This window comes from Notechis scutatus, chromosome 5 (assembly GCF_049901735.1).
Source record: "Notechis scutatus isolate UNSWTSFEM ecotype Mainland chromosome 5, rNotScu1.2, whole genome shotgun sequence".
Classification (NCBI taxonomy): Eukaryota; Metazoa; Chordata; class Lepidosauria; order Squamata; family Elapidae; genus Notechis; species Notechis scutatus.
In genome coordinates, this window is record NC_142013.1 from 102277367 (window position 1) to 102295773 (window position 18407).

The following is an 18407-nucleotide window of genomic DNA, read 5'->3' on the forward strand; positions in this document are numbered from 1 at the left end:
GTTGCCCTGCACAGGAGAACGGAGCTGGAAAGCAGGTTAGTGGGATGGGGAGGGAATGGAATTTTGTAGGAACCTTCCCCTGGATTGGGATGGGAATGGAGAATTTACAGTATCCTTCCCCTGCCATGCCCACCAAGCTGTGCCATGCCATGCCCACCAAACCCACAGAACCAGTAGTAAAAAAATTTGAATCCCACCACTGATCTGATTGATTTTCCATTTTATAGAAATGTCTGTTACTTTGGTCATTTCTAAGACATTTGAAGCCACAAAGGTTTAAAATGTAAAACACACAAATGAGCTGCAAGCAATTTGCTGTCACATCTGAGCATATAGGATTATGATGATAAACATAGGTATGTGGGTGGCATCTGTAGCCATTCACCGATGAAGGCTTGGAAAATAATTCCAATATGCCTCCTTAAGAGAATAATGAATTCAGATTACACAGGCAGCCCTCGAGGTACGACCACAGCAGAGCCCAGATTTTCTCTTGTTAGAGTTAGCAGCAAATTAACTGATTTGCATATACAAAAAGAGAAGAAGGCCAAAGATAACGAGACACACCCAGAAGAAGATGGAGAGACAATATCAAAGACACGCTACAACAGCATCTGAGGACAATGGTTGAGTCTGCCAGAAGTGCAAGAACCAGAACTTTGTATCTCCCTTGACACCCAAAGTGGTGGTGGAGGAGGAGCAGGAGGGAAGAGGAAGAGGAAGGAGGAAAAGGAAGAAAGAGGAGGAGAAGGAAGGAGGAGGGGGAGGGAGAAGAAGAGGAAGAGGAGGAGGAGGAGTCGATGAGGAGAGGAGGAGGAGGAGAGAAGAAGAGGAGAGGAAGAAGAAGAGGAGAGGAGGAGGAGGGGAAGGAGAAGGAGAAGGAGAAAGAGAAGAAGAAGAAGATCCTTGTCATAATCTGATCAAAAATAAATTCTGCACTGATAGGGTTTTTCCCCCCTAACTTGAACACTGTATCGAGGCTGTTTTAATGAGTTGTCAACAATTGAACCAGGACTAATAAAAAGTAAAGTTTGGGGTAAAGTTTTCTCGCTTAGTTACAGAGCAAAACATTTGACAATGGCCCTTCCTTATTCTCTTCCTTTCCTCCCTTTGAGTTTGCCTGCCCATGAGGTTCAAGAGAAAATGTTAATATCATGCATGGGGGAATTGGGTAGCTCATCAGTTATTGATGACCAAGCAGAACACAAAGATAGCCCGCTACCTCCCAACAGACCAAGTTGCAAGCAAATTGCCCTCTGATTTGTATTCTCAGCTTTGCAACTGTTCTGGGGGGAAAATCAAAGAGAGGCAGTCGGCAGGCAGGTTCCCAACATCAGTCATAAGTTCTAAATCTAGTCTAGCTTGTGTGCTGTAACTTTATGGATGATCCAGAACCTAGGCAGAAGGAAACAGATTAAGGTAGTTTTATTCTCTGCTATAAATAGGTAAAGGTAAAGGTTCCCCTCGCACATCTGTGCTAGTCGCTTCCGGCTCAAGGGGGCGGTGTGCTCCTCTCCATTACAAAGCTGGAGAGCCAGCGCTGTTGGAAGACGTTTCCGTGGTCATGTGGCCGGCATGACTAAATGCCGAAGGCGCACGGAACGCTGTTAACTTCCCACCAAAGCGGTCCCTATTTTTCTACTTGCATTTTTACATGCTTTCGAACTGCTAGGTTGGCAGAAGCTGGGACAAGTAACGGGAGCTCACTCCTTTAAGAGGTGCTAGGGATTCGAACCACCGAACTGCCAACTTTTCTGATCGATAAGCTCAGCGGGTTAGCCACTAAGCCACCGCGTTCCTTGCAATAAATACAGGGCTATCAATACAGTGACCCATGGTGGGTAGAGGGTGGAGGAGAAAGTACTGGCCTAATCAGAATGGCGTCCCAAATTACCCCTGACAAGAAAAGACAGTGTGAATACTATCCATTATTATTTTTTCTTTGCCATACCAAGTCCTTGTGCACAATCCTGCGGAAAGACATAAACATTTTTTGGACTGTTATGCCAGAAGGAGGAATAACAATATGATCTGTTTGCTCTAACAATGAAGCTAAAAGTCTGTAGAGATTCTCAGTCATCTAGGTCATGGTTGTCCCAAAGTTGCTTTTTCAGGAGGCAACTGGACTTTCTTGGTTGTTGGGTTTTTTTGTTTTTTTTGAAGACATTTCACTTCTCATTTCATTGAAGGAATGAAATTGTGGCCAAGGAGAGGTAGAACATTGTACATCTAGAACAGAAGTGGTATTCGGCAGGTTCTAACCAGTTCTGGAGAACTGGTAGTTGTTGTGGTTCACCGGCAGCCTCCGTAGACAGCAGCGGAATCAGACAGTGGGGAAGAACAGGGACCAACTGTTACGGAGCCTGGAGAGGACTCGGACGAGGGTCCTGCGTCCGATGCAGAGATGGGGCCAGGACCGTCTGGGAGTTATGTGCTAATTCCAGAGCCTCCTGTATACTGCACGAGTCAAAAAGAGGGCTGTGAAAATATTTACAGGCCCCTCACATCCCGGACATAAACTGTTTCAACTCCTTCCCTCAAAACGACGCTATAGAGCACTGTACACCAGAACAACTAGACACAAGGACAGTTTTTCCCAAAAGCCATCACTCTGCTAAACAAATAATTCCCTCAACACTGTCCAATTATTTACAAAGTCTACTATTACTGTTAATCTTCTCATCACTCCTTATCACCCATCCACTCCCACTTGTGACTGTATGACTGTAACTTTGTCGCTTGCATCCCTACGATTTATATGGACTGTTTCCTAGTATGATTTGATTGCTTATTGTACCCTATGACTATTATTAAGTGTTGTACCTTATGATTCTTGACTCTTTGACAAGTGTATCTTTTCTTTTATGTACACCGAGAGTATTTGCACCAAGACAAATTCCTTGTGTGTCCAATCACACTTGGCCAATAAAAGAATTCTAATTCTAATTTCATCCAGGTGTTATATAGTGAACTGTGGATAGATGCTGAAAACAAACAGATCTTACCTAAGTAGTTTAGCTAGGCTATTTTAGACACATACAGTACACACATGCATATACACACATACTCACATATATAAGCACACATACATATGGGTGGGGGGAAGAGTTGAGAAGTTTTCATTGGCTTACAAGAAAGGTCCACCAGTGAGGTTTTAAATTATCCTTCTTCCTAGTTCATAACACATTTCTTCCCAGGACTGACAGATGGAGAAAACAAACAAGAAACTGGCTAAAGAAACCAAAGTTATGTAGCTTTTCTGGAAGATTGATTCTGGATTCCCCCTCCCCCCCCCCAAAAAAGCACAATTTGTTTTAAATGATTGTGTATCATGTGTGAATGCAACCATAATAATATCAGGGAATAATTTAAAGCAAGGGTCTTCAAACTTGGCAAGTTTAAGACTTGTGGACTTCAACTCCCAGAATTCTTGAGCCAACATGACCGGAGGAGGAACTCTGGGAGTTGAAGTCCACAAGTTTTCTAGTTTGAAGACTCCGGTTTTAAAGTGTAAGGTATTTTTGAAGACATTCTTCTCCAAACATCTGAGGCCAGTTTGTTATTTAAATCATGCAATTTTATTCACATGTGCAGATATAGAATGTGTCTGAATCAGTTCTGTTATTTTAAGATTCAGGATTTCTCCAATTGCATCTTATGCTCCTATATTTAATTAAGCAGGAATTGACCACATACACATACATTATAAACAACCGTTCCTTTCAGAATTATTTGTAATTCTTCAGACAAGTGATGGGGTGGAATTCAAAACAAAGATGCTTGCTTAGATCTGCTTTGATTAAAGAAAAAAAAAATACAAATACTTTATTTTTATTTCTTGGAAACCACTTTTAGACTTTATGCTTGAGGTGAGAAAAAATACAACTTTGATTTTGGGTTTTACCGATCAGATAGATTTGTTGCTATGGAAATGGCTAGTTTAAACTATTATGGAAAAGTAAAAAGTTGAGGTTTGATGTTAATGCCCTATTCTACTTAATTGAAAGGAATTGGAAGTCAATGCCTTTTCTCCCCCCCCCCCTTTTCTTCCCCCCCCTTTTCTCTTCCCTTTTTCCTTCCCTATTTTTTCCTATTATTTACTTTTGTATTTTCTTTACATTATAAACTAATAAAATTGTAATTAAAAAAAGATGCTTGCTTAGATCAATATAAGTGCACAAGTAAGGCCTTAAAATGCTAACATTGCTCCAACAAGGTAGAAATAGAATAGAATAGAATAGAATAGAATAGAATAGAATAGAATAGAATAGAATAGAACAGAACAGAATAGAATTCTTTATTGAGCAAGTGTAATTGGACACACAAAGAATTTGACTTGGTGCAAATGTTCTCAGCGTACGTAAAAGAAAAGATACATTCGTCAAGAGTCAAGAGTCAAGAATCATCAAATACAACACTTAATAATAGTCATAGGGCACAATAAGCAATCAAATCATACTAGGAAACAGTCAATATAAATCGTAGGATGCTTAACTTCTCAATTAATTAATGGATATTGGATAACAAAATGGTAAAATGTCAAACAGTGTTTCTTTTTATGATGGATAAATAGGTTTTTTATTTATTAAGACATGAGTAATTTGGTATCACCTGATTGGATATGGAGAGAGGCAAGAATACGCTCCTCAAATTATTTTGCAATACTCCTCTTCCAATGAGCAGCCAGTGAAGGAGGTTTTCATAAAAGAAACTATCCAGATTGCAGGTACGAGCATCTTTGAAAACCAGCCAAAGCAGCTGCTGCTTGCTGGCTACAGGTACTGAGATACCAATATGTTTACCTATGGATACTGCAGGTGGAGTTATTACCTGCGTTTGGAATTGCCATTGCTCATACTGTGTTTGTTGAAGGTGAATGACAACCACAAACATATTGCAATGGAAGGGACAATTTTGAGCATCACAGCTTGCTCATTTATCACAGGCAATGATGAAGGAGCTCACATTCTACTAAAACTATGCAAAACACAAATGTTTCAAAGCCCATTCTCCTATTAATACAAAGATTCTATTAATACAAAGATTCTTTGTGTTTAAGGTGACTGAACAGGCAATCACAATAGATGGCCTGTTTGATTGTAGCTGTTATTATTACCTTTATTGCCAGAGTACAACATGTGTACAATGAGATTTGGCTGAGCCTCCCTTCGTGCACACCCACACACACACACACACAACTCACAGTGAAGACAGAAGTCCCTAACCCAGACCCAATCTTATTACCCTATGTGACCTTATTGTACAACGCGCGAGCCCTGCAAGTCTGTCATACTATGTTGACATGAAGTTATTTTCCGTTCAGAAGTCTGACAGCCCACAGGTAGAAACTGTTCTTCAGCCTGTTGGTAAAGCTGGCTCTGCTTCTATATCTCCAACCGATGGTAGGAAAGTGAAGAAGTGCTGACCGAGATGTGAATCGTCCCTGACCCTGCTGAGACCTGGAGGTGGAGATTGATGACAGCAGTCAACATTGATTTACTTCTATTGGGGAATGTGACTTTTGTGTGTTGTTTCTAATTTCCAATATTATTATGTGGTGTAATTCCGGGTTGTGTCAGATCCGAAATTACAACAGACTTTGCCAATTTGATGCTTTTCTAAATAAAAGAATTTTTTTTTGAAGACGGACTTTGCTCTTTTCTTTTTAAATGGATTTATTTCATCACTTGGAAACCTGACAAGTAATAGTAATAGCACCTAGACTTCATAGTGCTTTACAGTCGTCACTGAGTCAGCCTATTGCCCCCAACAATTGGTTCCTCATTTTACCGACCTCGGAAGGATGGAAGGCTGACTCAACCTTGAGCCAGTCACGATCGAACTTCCGGCAGTGGCTAGAATTAGCCTGCAATACTGCATTCTAACCACTGCGCCACCACACAGCTATCAATCTTCCAAACCGTGGAGTATATAAATACACTGGAGTAAATTAAAATTCCAGTAAATTTCCTGCATAATAATTTCCATTACTGAGGTTGTGGGATGACTTTGCATCACAGAAGTCACTCTCAATATTGCTCACAGGTTTATTGTGTGAACAACAGAATGAAGGGAGCTATTGTATGCAGGCTGTTAATCTTCAAGAGGAAAGGCAGGGAGTTAATGAAAGAACAGAGCAAGAAACGAACAACATTTTCAGGTAATCAAAGAAGCTATTTCTAGATTTACTGGTCCTTTATTGGAATTAATATTGCTGACTATACTGTTCCATTTTAAAAACTAAACTAAACTTGAAATGGCCTTCTCACCTCTTGACATTCAAGGGTAACTTGTTTCAGGAATATTTATGATATAATATAACCTTTTTTTTAAAACAACCAATCAAACATGATTTGTTCAAGCTGAAATTTACATTATCTTCATTTGAAATAAGGTGCAATCGAGTTTTCATAATGTCTTGATACAATGTTTGATTTTAAACTAATGCAACTGCTCTGCCAAGAAAGATGGATATTCATGAAAAGAAAGTTGTTTACGTAGCCTATTGGTATATTTCAGTAAAAAGGAGGATGACCCCAAAGTCTATTATGGCCAAACGTTCACCTAAAGTTCAGCTTCTCCAACCAATTTAACAATCAACTTCTCTGAATGAGCAAGACATATTTTCTAATTGAGGATTTGATCATTTCTGGGCAAACTTCCCAGAGAGAGCTTCAACGGCTTCTAGGACTTCGTGGCTGTTAGGACTTCCGAACATCTGCAGAGAGATCAAATAACAAGTTTGAGGAAATTATTGTCAGCACCAGCTGGTATCTCTTCTCTATGCTCATTTGTTTTTAGGCAACCGACTGAAGTTTCTAAACCATTGCTTGATCCATCCTGCCATCTACTGACTATGTTCTAGAAGGACAGGAGTTTACAAAGAAACAAAAACAAAGCAATAATATATGTATTAGAATATATATTATAAATACTAGAATAAGTTTAAATAAGTGCTATTAAATTATATTATTAAAAATAAATATATTTACTCTGAAAAAGGCTAAGCCACATTTTAACAGGCAGTCCTTCTTACCTAAAAGTAATCCATATGCTTCCTTTTCTTTTTTCTGGCAAATACTTTCCTTTCTTCTGGCTGAACCATTGCATTTTGATTTACTACCACTTTGATGTGGAAACCACATAAGGGTAGGATTAACTCTCTTTAAAAAAAAGTCTAACTCCTCCAAAAACTGGGAGGGGATAGGAGAGAAAACTATTGTTATCTCCAACCATCGTTCCTTGATTGTCCTCAAACCCAGATATTGGCTACTCTCCATCTTAAATAGGGAGTGATAAAATTTAAATGTTTCAATCAAGATTAGCAGGCAGCCAAAGGTTTCCCCTCCTGATATAAATCTATGGAACTACCGTGTTTCTCATATAATAAGGCTGGGTCTTATTTATTTTTTTGAGCCCTGAAAAAATGGCTAGGCTGTCTTTTCGGGGGTGACTTAATTCCCCCCACTTGCATCTTTGGGTGGACGGCTTGGATGTTGTCCTCGGCGTTGGTGGGGCACTTCGTATCGGGGTCAACGCAGGCAGCACCATATCCAAGTGTGCAACAAAAGTACTTCCTAATGGCAAGCCCCCCCCCCACCATTCACCCCCCATTTTGCATGTTTTAATATAGGCCTTAATTTGGGGGGAGGGGCTTAATTTCATTTCATGCCTATAAAACATGCTGGGACTTCCTATTGGGGGAGGCCATATTGTTGGAGAAACAGGGTAATAAGTTCACAGACATTTTACTGACCACAAAGGTATGCATTTTGAAGGCCAATCACGACATATACCTGTGAAAATCGGATGATCAGGAAGACTGAATGAAAGAAAAAATAATAATAATATATGAATTGTAGTGTTGGAATACCTTGGCCTAGGAGTAAAACAAAATAATTCATTACTAGATGAAATAAAACCAGATTCTTATTAGAAATATTAATAATGAAATGAAAGCTTAAGCATGTTTGGCATATACAATGCAATGACAAAACATTACCAGAAAAATCTTAATGCCTGGGAAAATAAAAAGCAATAGAAAAAGAGGACAAGAGAAAACAAGGTGGCTTGATAATATGATAAAAGCATGTACTTCAAAAATGTCAGGAGACAGTAGGATCTGGTGGTCTCTGAGCTTGGTTGTTTTCTTGTGGATGTTTCATGATCCAACTAGGTAAGATAACCTCATCAGTGCTAGAAGGCCATTGTTACATAGAGAGCAAAGCTATTTTTAAATGAATCTGGCAGTGGTGGGATTCAAATATTTTTACCACCGGTTTGGTGGGTGTGGCTTGGTGGGCGCGCTTTGCGTGGGTGCGTGCACACACTTTGTGTGCGCATGCATGCCAAACATGCACTTTGCGCAGGCACAGAATTGTTTGCGCAGGCACAGAGGCGTTCCAACTCACCTCCTGCAAGCCTGCACGATCCCGGTCGCCTCAGCAGCTGCCGCGTGGCACCCTTCTGTGCCGCGCAAAGAAGCTGTGCTTCAAATTCAGAGGATAAAGGTGATTATGGGAGCCCGGGCAGGCGGGTGGGCCCAACGGCAGAGTGGCGGAGAGAACTGGTTCTGTCTCCGCTGCTCATCGCTGCTATCGTCTTGGCAGAACCAGGCCGAACCGGTAGAATACCGCCACTGGAGTCTGGAAAAATAATAAGGCAATATAGAGTTCAGAACTGACTGAATGACTTAACAGCAGCAATACTTAAGGACAGATACAGTGAATGGATGTTATTTGAGTTTATTATTCTTACCAATCCCAATTAGTATGGCCAATAATACTATAACAAAACAACAGGGTTAGAAGGGGAGGTTTTTTAGTCCAATCCCCTGCTCCATCAGGAGACCTTAAGCAATATAAAGCAGTACTAACACTTTGTGTGACCTTCATAGTACCCCTCTCTTGATGCAGCCTAAGAATGCATTGGCTTTTTTGGCAGATGTACCATACTGCTGGTTCACACACCTAAATATTTGTCCACTAGGGCTCCCAGATACCAATCACAGTTACTGCTCTTGATCCAGGTACCACCTATTCTATACATGTGCATTTGGTTTTTCTTGCCTACAGTCGGTGTAAAACCTTATTTTTCTCACCATTGAATTGCATTTTATTGCCCAAGACCCAGTGTTCAAGTATATCAAGATCCTACTGGATCTTGAATCTATCTTCTAAATTGTTGACTCTTCCCCTCAGCTTGGTGTCAGTTTCAGTAATGGTGACTATGTCCTGTCTGCCCTCACGTACTTACAGGTTCACCCTATTTGCTCCTCATACTTTTCAGCTTTCGTGTATAGGCATCTGAATCCTCTTTAACTGATCCTGTGTTTGCTTCCTACCACCTCCTACTTTGTACCCGAATTCCCTTTCTTTCCTATCACTTGGTTGGTTGCCTTGAGGTTTATTCTTGGGATTAGGTCCTAAAATTGGTCTCCCTCCCCCTCCAGATTTACTTTAAAGCCCTTCAAATAAGACAAAGCCAGTTGATTTCCAAAAAAATGTTCTTCCTGGTTCTTGCCAGAATCCCTCCCCCCACCGATATGGGTATTGTAGACTGTACTCTAAGAATGCAAAGTTCTCTCCACAGCACAATCCCTTATGCCAATGGCATTCCCTCACTGGATGCCTCCCTTTGATTGGGGGTGCAGAGAAAACCATTAGTCCCTGTTAAGTCACGGGAAAAGAGACTGGAGACCAGTGTGACTTTCAGCTCTTTATTTAGTCCTTAGAATCAGCTCGAATTACAGAGCCGCAGCAGCCTCTTTTATAGCGGCTGCTCGCGGCTCACGGCCAATGACGGCTCCTTGGATCTCCCATCGTCCAGGCGGACCAATCACCAGGTAGCCATACGGGCCGATCAGAGTAGGGCAAATGGCCCAATCAGCAAGCAGTATCAGAGGACCAATCAGAAGTATTACAGTATTACAAGTATTACAGTATTACAAGTATGTTAATACAGAACAGTCCCCATCTCTTTGGCTTTCATGCCTAGCTGCTCACAGTCTCTTGATATTGTTTTTCAGGCTCTTTGTCATATTATTTGTCCCCAAACTAAAAGAGAAGGCATAATAATCTGTGGACTTTATTGTAGTAAGCCTCTCCATCACGTCTTTGATCTTTACTCCTGGGAGACAGCAAACCTCCCTAAATAGATTGTCCAGTCTACAAATTGTTGGTTGAGTTTCCCTGAGCAGTGAGTCTCTTATCACCAATTGGTGTTGTTTTTTCTTGAGGAAGTCTGGTCTGTTTTTTTTTCTTCTTGCACTGGTACACTTGATCTCACTTCTCCAGATGTCTGCATGCTTTCTTCTTCCAAAGGGAGCTTATGAAAATTATTGTTTGGCTCCAATGGGGCTGGAATGGACTGTCCCCCCCCCCTTCTATGAGTGACATCTCAACATTGTTCCATATACAAAGGTTCATTTTCTCTATTAGTTAATTGTTCCTCATTGTGTTAAGTTTGATTGTAGTTTGCTTCCATTAATTGGGGTTTCTTTGTTCTTGTTGTTTTGACTCTCAAAGCCGTTAGACTAATCACTAGACTCTTAATTTTTAACTCAGCTAAAAGTCTGTAAAGATTCTCAGTCATCCAGATCAGTGGTGGGATTCAAAATTTTTAACACCGGTTCTGTGGGTGTGGCTTGGTGGGCGTGGCAGGGGAAGGATATTGTAAAATCCCCATTCCCTCCCCACCCCACTAACCTGCTTTCCAGCTCTGTTCTCTTGTGCAGGGCAACAAAGGAAGACCCAGAGGATAAGCTGGGACTCGGTTCTCCAAACTACTCAAAAATTTTGCTACCGGTTCTCCAGAACTGGTCAGAACCTGCTGAATACCACCTCTGATCTGGTTCATGGCGGTCCCAAAGGTACTTTTTCAGGAGGCAACTGGATTTTGTTTTTTCTTTGAAGACAGGTTATGATTAACAGATTAACAGAGTTGGAAGGGACCTTGTAGGTCATCTAGTCCAACACCCCCACCCATCCAAGCAGGAGACCCTATCCCATTTCTGACAGATAGCAGTCCAGTCTCTTCTTGAAAGCCTCCAGGGATGAAGCTCCCACAACTTCTGAAGGCAAGTCCTTCCACTGATTAGAATAACAGAATAACAGAGTTGGGAGGTTTCACTTCTCATACAAGAAGCTGCTTCAGTTCTGGCAGGATAGTGGGGAATGAAAGGATTCATATTCCTTACAGGTAGCTGTTCATTTGCATCCTTTTAGAGGGTCATTGAGGCCCCTTAGAGGTTTATCTGTGACCTCAGGGTCACCTGAGTAGTGGTCCTGGTTTCTGTAGTCTTGTTGTGGTTAGCTGGCAGCAGGTGCGGACGGTGGAGGAGAGCGAGGACTCGGATGAGGGGCCAGGACCATCAGGGAGTGGACTGCTGCTTTCAGGGATTATGGGGGCTGGCAGCAGTGATGAGGAGATTCCTGAGGAGCCTGTGCCAAGTGCACGTGAGCGCAAGATGATTCATAGAAGAGAACAGCTGGAGCAGCACAGGCAACTCGGGAGTAAGGATGCAACGTAATGGCCCCTCCCTCCAGGGAATATTAGCCTGGTTTCAAAGGACCCAGCATTGTGTGTAGAGACTCCGGCTTCTCTGAAGATTTCTGTCAAGGCTTTTCTGGTTGGACTAATTGGCTGCAAGCCATCTTTTATCTACAAAGAAGTTTATTTGTCGATTAAAGCTGTGAAGGTTTAAGTTGCTGCATTTGTTTGAGATTTTCTTGCTGGTAACAAGTTTGGGTCGGAACAAGTTTGCAGTTTTTTTCCTTTTTCTTTCTCTGGAAATCCATTGCTACTCCCACACCATTCAAAGGGTGTCCATCCCAAATTGTACAGCTAAAAGTCTGTAAAGATTCTCAGTCATCCAAGACGTGGTTGTCCCAAAGGTGTTTTTTTCAGGAGGCAATTGGACTTTCTTGTTTATTCTTTGACTCAGCTATTTCAACCAGTTTACATTTGGTAGAAATACAATTTGGCTCTTCCACAGAATACATACCCCGCACCTATTCCGCAGCATGATTGTTTGATAAGTTGTGAAAGGTATAATTAAATTTTTTTAAAAAAATATATTTTTAAGATTAAAAAATTATAAAAATATAAGAAGTTAAATGTTAATTTTAATTAATTTTTAATTTTAATTAAAAATTAAATTAGGTTTTTTTTTTAAAATGAAGATTGGATTTATGAAAGGTTTTAACTAATTTAACCTCTTGAGGTTAATGCTGAAATAATAATACTACAGTGCCTCTTGTGGTTAGTGTTGAAATTCCTTTATTTTCCCAGGCTGCTGCCATTCACTTACTTACCCTGGTAAGGTCTATATCAGCAAAACTTTCCACTGTGGAAAGAACACTGGTGGGGGAAAAATAATTAGAAGGAAAAGTGAGAATAAGGAACAGATCCAAATTCTTTTCCTGTCAGTACTTTCTTTAGGTCCTCCCTCTGTCCATTTTATGGTGGTTCTACATATCTGTGGTGGGTTGAGATCATGCATTAAGATTTAAGTGGTTTTAAAGTATCTTACTTTCTCTCTGTATATTAGCAAAGTATGTAATCCCTGTTAAGGTATTGAGATTTAAGAGCTGACCAGCTGCTGTAAGGCTGATGCAATGTAAGGCTGATGCAATAAGGATGAATCATCAAAGGTATTGCTGTTTTAAGACTGTGTATGGGTCCACAGAAGTTTTACCACATTAAGAGGTGTTTATATAAGGCAGCCATTAGAGGGTGTATTTCTCTCTCCTTGTGTCCTGTCTTCATTGCAGAGTTTTCCATACAGAGTTAAGAAGATTGATTGCTTGCCAGGTATTTGCCTACCACGTATATTTCTGCACATGTCTTGTATATAAACCATTGTTAAAGGTCTAAGCCTCTGTGTGCTGTGTTTTGCTCCTGGGTTGTCTTATAAGAGCAGTCATGCTGCAAACGCTCTGACAATCCCCATGAAACAGATGAGGAAATGGAAGAAGTAAAGGAAATGGCATTGGAAAAGAATAATTCTGCTCATTGAGAAAGGCAAAACATCTTTAATTCTCATTCATTTATATCCCATCCTTATTATTTTTACAAATAATTCAAGGTGATTAACATATCCAACATATCTTCCTCTTCCCTCTCCCCCCCTCACAACAACAACCCTGTGAGGTAGGTTGGGCTGAGAGAGAATGATTGGCCTGAGGACACCCAACCGGCTTTTATGCTAAGGTAGGACTTGAACTCGCGGTCTCTTGTTTTCTAGCTTGGTGCCTTAACCATTAGACCAAACTGGCTCTAATACAGTGATTGGTTGGGTAATCTAACATCAAGCCAACGAAGCAGTGCAATGCAGGATGTCCTCGACTTATGACCACAACTGAGCCCAACGTTTCCATCATTAAGTGAGACATTTGTTAAGTGAGTTTTGCCCCATTTTGCGATCTTCCTCACCACACTTGTTCAGTAAATCACTGCAGCCGATAAGTGAGTAAACTGGTTGTTAAGTTTCCCCGTTGACCTTGGTTGTCCGTAGGTCGCAAAAGGGGGTCGTGTGACTTTGGTACACAGCAGCGGTCATAAATGTGAACCAGTTGCCAAGCATCTGAATTTTGATCACATGACCATGGGGATGCTGCAAAGGTCATAACTGTGAAAAAGTCATAACTGTGAAAAAGTTGTAAGTCCACTTTTTTGTGTGAGCCATTGTAGCTTTCAACAGTCACTAAACGAACTGTTGTGAATCAAGGACTATCTATACTATTGTTCTCATCCCACACGTGCACACAACACACCCCAACTGCACAGGAAGGATCCCTTGAGCTACCTACCGTGTTTTCCCGAAAATAAGACCCCCTGTCTTATATTTTTTGCCATCAAAAAAAAGGTACCAGGTCTTATTTTGGAAGGGTGTCATCCACTGACTAACCTCACTTGGGCGTGTCACCGCTGGCCTCCTTTTTGCTGTCAGACACCTTCAGGAACTTCTTCTACAGCCAGCAAGGCTAGCAAGGCTTTCCTGAAGGCCTCTGCAGCTGATAACAGAGCTCTGGATTGATACGGAGCTTTCTTATCAGCTACGGAGGCCTTCAGGAAAGCCTTGCCAGCTGCAGAAGAAATGGGCCAGCAAGGAAGGTGTCAGGGTGTACAAGGCCTGGCTACAACTGTCCAAAGGTAAGTAGTAGGGCATCTCCACCCCTCCATCCCCACCCTAGTTTAATTTTTACTACTCTGGAGTGGGCGGGATCTTAATTAGGGCTTATTTGGGGGGGTAGGGCTTATATTGTGCACACATGTAAAAATCAAGCTAGGACTTACTTTCGGGTTAGGTCTTATTTTCAGGAAAACAGGATAGTAGCAGTGGTGAATTTGGAATTATAGATCAACCTGCAGATTGGCCAGGCTCACAGCTTCTCTTAACTATTCCATCATAGCGAATGCCTCTAGTCTTTACGCACTTAACAAAGAGACTCCATCCTCAGTGGGTTTTGCTGGGCGAGTGTAATGGAGGGCTACAGCCACTCCAATAAAGATAAAACCATGATGCAGAAAAGTAGAGGTTCCCTGTGGTTTCGCCCCTCCAGGAACCAAAGCCAAGCAGACTTCCTGGGGAGTTGTATAGTTCCAGCTCGATGGAAGAGCTAGTAAGAATTAAGACCACCTGTTCAGTCCAAACCCAGAAATCTTCAAAAGAGCCTCCAGTGCGAAACCCCCGGAAGAGAATCCCTCCGGATTGGGGAAAAAAACAAAATCTCTTTGAAGGCAGGCCCTTGTTAGAGTTGCCCCTCTCTCCTCCCTTTGGCAGAGAAGCCAACACACCACCTTCCTTTCTTCTCTCTTACTGTGCCTGAAAGCTGATTAAATACAAAAAGAAAAAGAAAAACTATTGGCACTCCAACAGAAATCAGAGCGAGCTCAAACTGTATGCTTTCCATTCGAGAGAGGTATGCTCTTTCTCATTTAGACGTGCTTCTAACTGACTGAAAGTCCTCGCTTTAGTGAATAAATGGAATTCTGTGCAAACTGGAATGACTTAAACCACAAAACACTCTGTAAAAAAAAAAAAAAAAGATTTCTCCTCTACACCTAGGAAAGTTTTGGTTAGATCAATCCAGTCTAACATTCTAATGCAAGGGCTCCTCAAACTTGGCAACTTTAAGACTTATGGACTTCAACTCCCAGAATTCTCTAGCCAGCATAGCTAGAGTTTGGAGACCTCTGTTCTAATGTGTTTGACTACAATCCCATCAACTCCAGGAAGTGTCCCCCTCGGGCTGCAGATTGAATGCTCTATGTGTTTTGTATATCTTGTGGTCTTCTGATTGCAAGGCCAACCTGAGGGGCGTGAACATTATTTTAAATCAAGGGTCTTCAAACTTGGCAGGTTTAAGACTTGTGGACTTCAACTCCCAGAATTCCCGAGCTAACATGACTGGAGGAGGAATTCTGGGAGTTGAAGTCCACAAGTCTTAAAGCTGTCAAATTTGAGGACCCCTGTTTTAAATTGTAGTTCTGTATGGTGGTATTAGAGATTGCTGTGACGGCTCTATTGGCATCTTCTAGCATGCTATCTGATGATTCTTCTCTGCTAAGCCTTGGTAATGAGTGTGGAGGCTTGATTGTAGCTAGTTTATCCATAATATGCCTCCTGTCAGCAATTCTGCTTTGAAAATACAGGCCTTCTCTCCATCCATAGTTCCATACATCCCCTCTCATTAGGTCTGCTGTTGTAGTAGCATTCCATCAGTTTTCTTATTTTGTGCATCTGTCTGTCTGTCTGTCTGTCTGTCTGTCTCTATCTATCTATCTATCTATCTATCTATCTATCTATCTATCTATCTATCTATCTATCATCTATCTATCTATCTATCTATCTATCTATCTATCTATCTATCTATCTATCTATCTATCTATCTATCTATCTATCTATCTATCTGTCTGTCTGTCTGTCTGTCTGTCTATCCAACTATCCATCCATCCAATTCTCTCTCTCTCTCCCTCCCTCTCTCTGTCTATATATATATATATGTTTTCTTAAGTTTTCGCGGGTACTTACATGTATGGTATTCAGCTTTGTTCGGGTATTTTCCCACGTCATTATAGTTGTTCTTTTAAAGTTGTAGCAACATTTCGGCAGAATCTCATCTGCCATCATCAGGCTTCTGTATTGTGTTTGTCTGTGAGTCAGACTTTCACAGCCGTTTCAGTTTTAAATTTGGGGCTAGCCTACTGCTGTGCCAAAATGGTTTTTTCTTCATCCTGATTGGTTGGGAGTCTTGGTCTGTGTTTATTGGTCTTGGAATTTGCTGTGTTCTGCTTGATTGGTGTTTCTAATATCTGTCTGTTTTATGGCATTTTTGTCTTGATTAGCTGGCAACATTGTGTTCCTGTATTGGAGGCTTTTAGTGCGGCTTGGCTCCCAGTAAATGGACGGCTATCATTTGTTAGGAAGCTAGGTTTCATCTGGGTGCCTGGTTGAGGTGTGTTTGAGCTGGAGGTATCAGGGGGGATCTGTTTGTGCCCAGGTGTTTGCCTGGCTTGTGGTGTGGTTTTTTTTTGTTTGTGAGTGCAGGCTTCCAAATAATTGACAATCTGGTGGAATCATCTCTTCTATTCATGCTTTCAGGTCTACATATATGTATATATGTATGGTATTCAGCTCTGTTCGGGTATTTTCCCATGTCATTATAGTTGTGCTTTTAAAGTTGTAGCAACGTTTCGGCAGAATCTCATCTGGGCTTCTGTATTGTGTTCGTCTGTGAGTCAGACTTTCACAGCCGTTTCTGTTTAAAATTTGGTGCTGGCCTACTGCTGTGCCAGAATGGTTTTTTCTTATTAATAATGTATGTATTATATATTGTACACTATAATGCATATTTATAATGTACAATATATATTTACATGAATCTATGTTTATTATTTATTAATACATACACAAATATATATTCTATTACAATTAAATGTATATTTAATACTGTATATGTTATACAGTATATTTAACCTCATTAAAGAAATAGCAATTTCTTGTAAATTGTAAATATATAAATACATTGCATGTCAGCTCAAACAAAAATATTGTCGAATAAAATAAAAATTAAATAAAAATATCTTGGCCTCATCATTTTTTCTTGGGTGGGGGGAGGAAATGAGTGGGCGACAGATACTTTAAATGGGATCCTATTGAAATTAATACAGAAACGCACAATAGGATAATGTTCTGCGATACCCCCAAAAGCCGGGATTCAGACGCTGGGGAAAACATCATGAAGCAACAGCTGCATTGAATCGCAGCTCCTGAAGAGACTCCTAACCCGGCTCCCTACCCGAAGTCTGACCTGGACCCCCCCAAACCCCCTGAAGATGCTCTACCTTCCCTGCCTCCCACCTCTAAGAGGAGCCCGAGAGCTTTTACAGGACTGCCAAAGCGGCAGCCGAGCCTGCCGAAAGAACCCTGAAGTGTATGATGCAGGCAAATAAAATCATATCTCTATGTTCCCAATTTGGCGCGTCGTTTTTCTGAAGCTAGAATGCAGAGACCGCTCAACCTCGGGTGGTGCTGCCACCACCGGTTCGCAGCGGCATCCTTAGAGAAACAATGAAAGGCCCGGAACATCGCCGTAAATGAGTGGACGGGAGGGAACGGGGTGGGTGGGTGGGGGGCAAACAGATGAGGCCCCCTTGATAACCAGGTAACAAAAGAAGAATGGTGCATTTGTATCTACCGTAGACTTCAGGGACTATTTCCACCCTGTTCTACTCAGTCAAGAAATGAGGGGCTGGCCTGGCTCACCTGCCACATTGCCAGGCTTCTTTTCCTCCTCCTTGCTGCCGTGCTATTCGGGCCATCGCCCGGGAACAGCCTAAGGAAGAACCCTTCGAAAGTGCACTTCGGCTGGGTACAGCTGGAAAAAAGGGCCGCCTAAAAAGGATCTCTTCCAAAGGGACTAAAGGGGGAGGGGGACTGCCGCGGAGAACGGACAGGAAGTCGGCCATGCTGGGAAGGTCGCTGCGAAAGAGGCGGGGGGGACTAACACAGCGGACGGACAGGAAGTCAGCCATGCTGGGAAGGTCCCAGGCAGGTAGGAAGAAGCCAGCAGTCATGCAGAGAGGATATTAATCAAGGGTCTTCAAACTTGACAGCTTTAAGACTTGTGGACTTCAACTCCCAGAATTCCGTAGCCAGCTTTGATCCACAAGTCTTAAATCTGCCAAGTTTGAAGACCCTTTGGACCAGAGATCTCCAACCTTGGCAACTTTAAGACTTGTGGACTTCAACTCCCAGAATTCCTCAGCCATCAAAGCTGGCTAAAGAATTCTGGGAATTGAAGTCCACAAGTCTTAAAGTTGCCAAGATTGAAGACCCTAGTTTGGACTAACGGGAAGCCGCTCCCTCCTAAAAAGGAGCATAGATCGTTGGTGGTTTTGCT